This window comes from Heloderma suspectum, chromosome 5, assembly GCF_057233095.1.
Source record: "Heloderma suspectum isolate Gila_16-S chromosome 5, 16-S_ref, whole genome shotgun sequence".
NCBI lineage: Eukaryota > Metazoa > Chordata > Lepidosauria > Squamata > Helodermatidae > Heloderma > Heloderma suspectum.
The window spans coordinates 86,786,166-86,794,429 of record NC_139462.1 but is presented as its reverse complement, the minus strand read 5'-3'; positions in this window follow the sequence as shown (position 1 = coordinate 86,794,429).

Here is an 8,264-nt window from a genome sequence, read left to right as displayed (position 1 = left end):
CAGCTGGACATGTCTACTCAGAAGTAGGTCCCATTGACTTCAATGCAGCTTTCTCAGAGGCAAGCAGGTATAGGATTACACCCTAAGGACGTCAACTTAATTTTCTGTACTTTATTTTGAAGTAGTTGTCCTTTTCTTTATTTCACATTTTCCTTTTGTTCCCATTACTAGGGCGGGTGGATTCTGCAAATGCAATGGTTAAGAGATAGCCCTATCAAGTGGAACATTTATATATTTTTTTGTTTATTTAAAAATGTATAGGCTTCCTTTCTGCTTGAAGGCCCCCAAAGCAACTAACAGAACTACAGCAACAGTTAAAGCACACTGATAAAATGATGGCAGCAGCAGTACAAAAAAGAAAAGAAGAAAAGACCCAAACCCAGCCAACAACAATCGCATTAGCACAAAACAACACATTCTTGACAGCCTGACAAAAGGCTTCAGGTACAGGGGGCACAAAATATTTTGCTGCCTGAGGGGAAGAATATGGCCCCACCCCCACAATTCCATATGCAGCAGCTGATGGGACTGGCATTTGAATCTTATTTCAACAGTTGTGACCAGACTATCTTCGTGAGGGCAGTAAACTAGCTTAAGGGGTGCGGAAAAATCCATGTGGGCCACACAGCTCTGTCCTCCAACACATCACCAACACTCCCCATCCCCCTGCATCTGCTGCCTGAGACAGCTATTTCTCTCTGCCTAATGGTAAAGTTGGCCCTGCCTCCAGCATGGCAGCTAAACAAGGCGGGGGGGGAAGGTCATAACCTGGCTGCTACGTGTTTAATTTTGTTTTCAGAAAGCTGTCTTCAGCATGCCACCTATAGAGAAGCACCTCCAAGATGGTGTTTGAGACAGGTTTTGCGTGCAGAATTCTAGAGCAGTTATGCCAAGTTAGCATCATCTTGGTCACAACATTGCACAACCATAACCATTCTAGGAAGCCCACATGCAGCGTGCATGGCTGGCCCATTCGAAGAGACAGGCAAAATGAGAAAAGGGGATAGAATGTTGCCCCAGTGGGTGGGGCAAAAATTAGCCTTTCCATCTTGGAGTGACAAAAAAGCAAGAGCCACTCCCTCTATTACAGGGCAGTTGAACCTTAGACCACTAGGCCAAATGTGGCCTACCTGGGGTCCTAATCCAGCCCTCCAGGCCTAAATAGCCACTCTCCCTTCCCCTTTTCCCCCAACCACCTATCATTGTTGTTTGGCTTTTGCAGCCTACCCCCACCCCCCTTCAAGCATAGAATGGTGGTTGTGTGGTGAAGTTGTATACTAAACAACTGAAGAAATATACATGGCTGTCTGAAGAAGGCCCTGTAAGACCATTAAGCGTAGAGCCTAAATTACCTAGGTGCACCACTGTGGACAGGAGATGGTGGTACAGACCTCTCCCTCAGGCCTTGGAGGGCCACAGCCACTCAACGGCAGACAATACTGAGCTAGATGGATGGGTGCAACGTCTACCCTTAGATATGACAACGTCTTGCGTGTGTGCCTGAGCGCTTTCTGTTCTGTCAGGTTGGAGCAAGCAGTGCTCTGCTTGGAGGTAGAAAGGTGACTGTATTTTCTGCTTCCTTTGTCCCTGAAGCAAGTTCTATTTATGTGAGATGCCATTTGTTTGCCGAGGCTACAAAAAGTATCCTGCCGCCAAACACCCCCCTGCTGCTGCCGCCGTCCTCCCCACCCCCATTTGTTGACTATTTGTTTGCTGTTCATAACTGCAACACCGGTATAGACCTTTTCCCTGATGTTCTGTTATATCCCCTACTAATTAAGGGAATCAGCAGTTTCCAGGAAGAGGGCTAGAAATAATTGCCTGTGTGATGTATTTGTAAAGCAAAGTGTGTTTGTAACTCTAGATATAGCTGGAAGCAAAAGAATTTATTTCTGCTTGTGGGAAGATACCAAGAATGTCTTCCTTTTGAGGGAATAGCAGCAATGGTAAACATTTACAGAGTTGTTGCATATAAAAACTGATACCTCTCTGTCCAGCGAAAGCAATGCTTACCCACTACATTATACAACCCATCTCCAATATATATTTATTTCACTTGTACTCCACTCCTCTTCCAAAGAGCTTAAATCAGCTTACATATGGTTCCCAGGCACCTGCAAAAGGAGAATGGTATCATACGCCTTCAGACCATTTCACAAGACGATTCATACAACGAAATAATCACAAAAGTTACATATCTGCTCTTTGAGGAATATATCACAGTATTGTAACCTGTTCTCTCCCCAGATCCCCTCCCCACAAATTTAAACTGTGCAAGATTCAAGAGCAGCTAAAACAGACCTTCTGCTAAATTTACCTATGCAGTACAATGAGGTGGTAGAGTCCTGACATAGTGGAATGGTCTTGTACCTCTTTAGATTGCTAGTGGGAGATGATAGTTCTAAATGCTCCCCTGTCAATTAAAAAACATACCCAGAAATCTAAAAGCAGCCAGACTTCACTTGAACCTTTCTCCCTGGCGTGCTACTTTCTGGACAGGTTTTTTAAAAACATGGGAAAGCATCCTAAAAAATTGTAGCACTCACCTGTGATCTGAAGTAGTAGTATCCTCTCTACTACTATAAAGTTCTAGCACCACATTCTCCTGCTTACATATATCAAGCCATGCTTGCTTCATCAGTAAATAGCTACAGCAGCTAATAAACCTTCTTTATTACTAACTAGTGAAGGGATCTGGCTTCACAGTTTAGAGAAGCCTTTAGTTTGATGCAGTGAAGCCTTCAAGCATACTTAGGCAGCTGCCTGCCTGCTTATGGGCTGGTTAGGGAATTCTGTCACCTAGTGACTGAAAATGGTACCTCAAGCTTCAATCACATTAAAATTAATTAATGCTTTTAAAAATCATAATAACCTGAGGTGTCACACCTTTAGGGTCCCCTTAGTATGCATGTCAAGTATCTAGGTTTTACAGACTTGGCACTATGGTGCTGACAGACAGACACACATCTTTATTATTATATGGATACATTTATTATTATAGATAAAATTCAGCAGCAGGCCCAAGTTGAGCATGTTTTAAGTCTCATTGACTTTGGTGGGAAAGTGAACATGTGGCTAACACTTACTGAAATCAATAGGTCTCACAAGTGCTTAACTTTGATACAACTGTGTCTGATAAAAAATCAAACTGTACAAAGCTGTACAAAGGTGGGAGTGATGTTCTTTCTTTTCTTTTACCACCAAAGCTAAGGTCTGTGGGACAATGACTTAGGAATTAAAACAAGCCTTTATGTTTTTTTCTACGTTTTAAAATGCAAGGTCACAGCTTTTAAATGTTTCCCTCCCCTTCTTCTAATAATGCACATAGTTCCTAATTAGCAAAGAGCCTTCTAACGTGAAATCAGGGGAGGAGTGCCAGAAACGAGGACAGCTGAAAGCTGTGTATCAGCATAATAGTGCATCATAATTTTGCTCGCTTCTTGTTTTAGACTGAAGTCTGCTGTATATTGCTTGCAATTATGATGCTTTCAGAGACACTTAATTTATCAGGATGCTCTTGTGGCTGTCTTCAATCAGTGCATAGCTCAAATTAACAAACACCTTGATTATCACTGGCCCAAAAAAATGCATCAAAGAGCCCTTTGCTTGATGATGAGCACACTTCAGAGATGAAATTCAGAGGACTCCATTTTGCAATCTTTTTTTAAAAAAAAAATCCAGTATTCAGTGTTACGACAGCAAAAAGGGATATCTAGAACTTTATACTTTTATTGGAACAGCAATTCTCCAGCTGATACAACAAACTGCTTCTGAATTGTGTCTACTGTGAGGTTTTACTATGGGATCGCCTCTCTTTAGAGGTACATGCAATCACTATGCCCTATATCAGCCTGTCCCACCCTAGTGTCCAACAAATGGATTACACACACACACACCCCTAGCCAACACTCCTGGAGGGCACAAAGTTGCAGAAAGGTGCCCCACATTATTTGCCCTGAAAACATCCAAGAATTTGTGGAGAAGGCAACTGTAGAGGGCTTAAAGGGAAAGATTTTCCCCATTTCAACAAAGGATCTCCTTTACCTACACCAAACATCACTATATAGCAGGGGCAAAATGACTATAATGGCCCTTTCATAAAGGCACAAGAATTTACTCCCTCATATCTAACATAATCTCCATGGAGGAAGTGTGTGTGTGTGCACGCACACACATAGTTTACTGTATCGAGGGGGGCATGTTTTACCCTCCACCAACCTTACGCACTTCAAATGTTTCGGACTTCAGCTCCCATCAGACCCAGTCAGCACAGCCAAAGGTCAGGAATGCTGGGAGCTGTGGTTCAAAACAACTGGAAGGTACCAGGATGAGGAAGGCTGCTTTAAATTTTTCCCTGAACAGGAAGCATTCCTACAAGACACCTGGCTCCAAGAGCTGCAAGATGGCAGCCTCCCTAGGGCAGCTTTCCCCAACCTGGTGCCTTCCAGGTGTGTTGGACTGCAACTCCCATAATTTTCAGCCTGCATGTCCATTGGCCATGCTGGCTGGGAATTATGGGATTTGCAGTCCAATGCATCTGGAGGCACCAGGTTGAGGAAGGCTGCCTGCCAGCAAAACAGATAAGGATAGCAATAAATACAGCTCCACCTATGCTGACTATACAATCCCAGGTGTAACGTTGCTGCAAGATTGTCGCCTTTCTTGCCCTTTTAGAGATCTAATCCCAAATGCTGCTTGGTATTGAACCAAGAGGTGGCTTAGTGGTTAAGACGCTGAACTGCAGACTGGAAGGTCGGCAGGACAGCAGTTTGAGACCCGAGTGCCGCGTGACGGAGTGAGCTCCCGTCTTCAGTCCCAGCTCCTGCCAACCTAGCAGTTCGAAAGCAAGAAATTGCAAGTAGATAAATAGGTACCGCTTCGGCGGGAAAGGTAACAGCGTTCCGTGCACCTCGGTGTTCAGTCATGCCGGCCACCTGACCACGGAAGCGTCTTCGGACAGCACTGGCTCTTCGGCTTAGAAACGGGGATGAGCACCACCCTCTAGAGTCGGACACGACTGGTTGGGGACACCTTTACCTTTATTGAACCAAGAAGCATGAAAAACAAAAACAAACCATGTGTATGCATCCTTTGGGACAGCTGCAAATGTTCCAGGATAACTGTGCTTGTGGACACAACACATCCTTCCAATAGGCAACCTTACAAGCAGGCTCTGTAACAAAATGTTGCTTGAGTGCTCCTCAAACCTCTCCCTTCTCAGAGACTGGGCGAGTTCCCATGGAAGATAAGGCGATCAGTGGCTTCTGGTCATGATTGCTATACTTGACCTCCTGTATCAAAAGAAGTATGCCTCTGTACCCCAGTTTCTGGGAAACATGAGTGGGAGGATGATATTGCACTCATGTTCTGCTGTGGGCTTCCCATATGCATCTGGTTGGCCACTTTGTTTACAGAATGCCGGACTAAATAGGCCTTTGGTTTGATCCAGCACGGTTCATCTGAGCTGATCTGCACCTTCAAATGCATCTCTTTTCTACCACTAAGCTTCCTCTGCTCCACATCAAACTGAGCCAGAAGCCTGCACAATGGCTTCTGGAAGACTGCCCGGCAAACTCTACCACCAACCTTTTGGGGAGTAACAACCTTGGTGAGCTGTGGTTTTGCTGGGGGCAGGGTCAACTCCTTTTAGCAGTTTTTCACTAGATTTTTGTACTCCTGCAAACTTTGGGACTCTGCCATGTCTACTGTTACTTCCCTCCTATGTGTGGGTGGTGCCATTTTTGCTATACAAGCATTAGCACTCTATCCTGAACATCAGAAATAGAGGGAATTATTAGAAGAAGCAGATGCCAAGTGTAGTGCAAGCAAGGAGAACCAGAACTACACACTATAAAAAGGTGATCCATGATCCATCAAGGTAGGGATTTAAAACAGCCTATCACTGATTAATTTTCAGCTGGCTCGAGCTGCTTCTGTCACTTCCTATAATTACACAAACAAAATACATCTGGGTGGCATAAGAGATGGTGCCCGCTGGCCCTGACCTCTGTATTCGGTGGGAGGTGAGAAGGGGGCTGTATGTGTAAAGCTCTGCACGTGTAGGCTCTGTGCATAATCCAGGAACCCTGATCATGTGCAAGAGGCTACACACGCACGGCCCCGTTCTCGTCTTATGCTGAATGTTCAGAGGTTGGTGTGGCCGGCTGGTGCAGTCTCATTCTTTGACCACAATCAGTCATTATGTGGGCAGATGGATAACTGGGCTCCTGTGAGATGACTCACCAGAGTTCTTTTGGTGGGGTGAGCACTTCTGAATGTACTGCCATGTAGTGAAGTCTGAAACATTAGTTCTGGATTAACTTTTGGTAGATGTGTAAATCTCATGTTGTGGTGGCACATTCAGAGGTCATATTCAGTTGCAGTGACCCTGTGTCAAAATTGTGTATGAGAATTGGGCTAGATTCCTTAGGTGATTGATGCTTCTGTTGTACAATCAAATGGTTTGCTCTGTGTGTTGAATGACACTTTTTGCACTAAATATTATAAATGAAACTGACATGAAGTGTGTAGTAGCAGAGCTAATACTGATTTACATAAATTGATACATACAAATTTAGCCCAACAGTCACATGGTGTTGAAATCTGAGGCTAAAATGCACATGTGATAGACTGCTGGAAGATGGATCCTTACAACGTATCGATGGCCTCGAGCCAATAATGACATGGCACATCTGACAATAGTGTCTTGACACTTGAAGCGATCTTACTGCCAACTGCTCATGCTACCTATCAGAAAGTTCTGTGTTTGGAGACTGCTTTATCCTGTCTTAAAATCTATCAAAAAACTCTTGGTTGCTAGGATTGCAATCCCATTCAAGAGCTTTCCACTGAAGCATTAGTGATATCTTTGAGTGTGGCGAAGGTGCAAGGAATGTCTGTGGTGCCCTGGGCCCTGTGCTCCCACCCTCAAAGCAGCTCATGAAAGTCAGGGGACACTCCAGAGTACTCTTCAGTATCATGTTGAGAGCTTTAGCCAGAAGAGAAAATTGACTGCTCATATATGCGCAGAAGTGCCTTCTGCATGCATGTGGGCCTCTTTGGATCTTGGCTGTTGTCTTTCAGTATTGCAACAAGTGAGAAAATTCTGCAAACCACCTATAGAATTCATAGGAGCTGAGTATCCTTGTCCATGAATGTAACAGACCTTTTTTTGTTCTTGTATTCTAAGTGCACTTCTAGTAATTTTAATAAGAATTTTAGAACTTCAAAACTGTCTTGTTCTGGCTTTTAAATGAAGAAATAAAATTGACGTTTTGACCATCCAGGACACTACACCAGTAGTGTTGCAAGCAAGATTCCTCATTAAGTTTTAGACATACCTTTTCAAAGAGGTCACTCGAGTGTTACTGTGTTGTAGTAAGAACAAATAGTACAGCATATCTGATGTGAATACGTTGCCATCCATATAGTTAATGCAAGTACATTAAAAACATGAGGTGGCCCTGTTCTCACAAATGGAACGACACAGTTTCTCTTGATTAGTTCACTGTTGCATGACAGGGGTAAGGAACCATTTTTTGGCCCAAGGACCAAAATGGCTCCAGGCAGATATGGGGGCAAGCACCTGCACTGCTGGCATACAGTCCTGCCCTGGCTGCTTGCCCCCCACCCCCAACACATACACACCACATGGAAAGGCAGCAAATGGCTTCCTTTGCCTTCACATGCTACAGGGCAACAAGGGGAGCCTTTTTGTTGCCCCATAGCACAGAAAGGCAGCAGGAAAATGGGGCCTGGGGAAAAGACTGGCAGGCCAGATGGGGAAGTTCTGTGGACCGCCACCATCCCATGAGCTGGAGATTCCTCATACCTGGCAAACAGTATTCATAACTGACATAAGAGGCTCCCTCATTTTATTTTCTTCATTTCCCAAACAAAATAGTCCTAATATTTTTATGTGTTTAAGCTTTAAAAGAAAAATTATTTGCTTTCCTAATAGTTAATTTGATTTGGGCAATTTAAGAAGATATTGGTCTGAAACTTTATTTCTCTCTCCCCTTCCCCATTTTCTTGCTCTTTATATCTTAAATCAAAGGCAAACATGGTTGCCTATTGTGGTTTTCATGGACTTTCTTCAAAAAATGTATTTGTGAGATACAGTTTCTTTTCTATTCTAAAATAGGCTGGGGAATGCTGGGAATTGTAGGACTTTTTCTGTCTAAACATGCATAGGCTTGCACCCTTAGTTAGTAGCAGTAAGAGCTTTAAGCTAAAATATGCTGGGTTTTTGGCCCTGCTCCTTT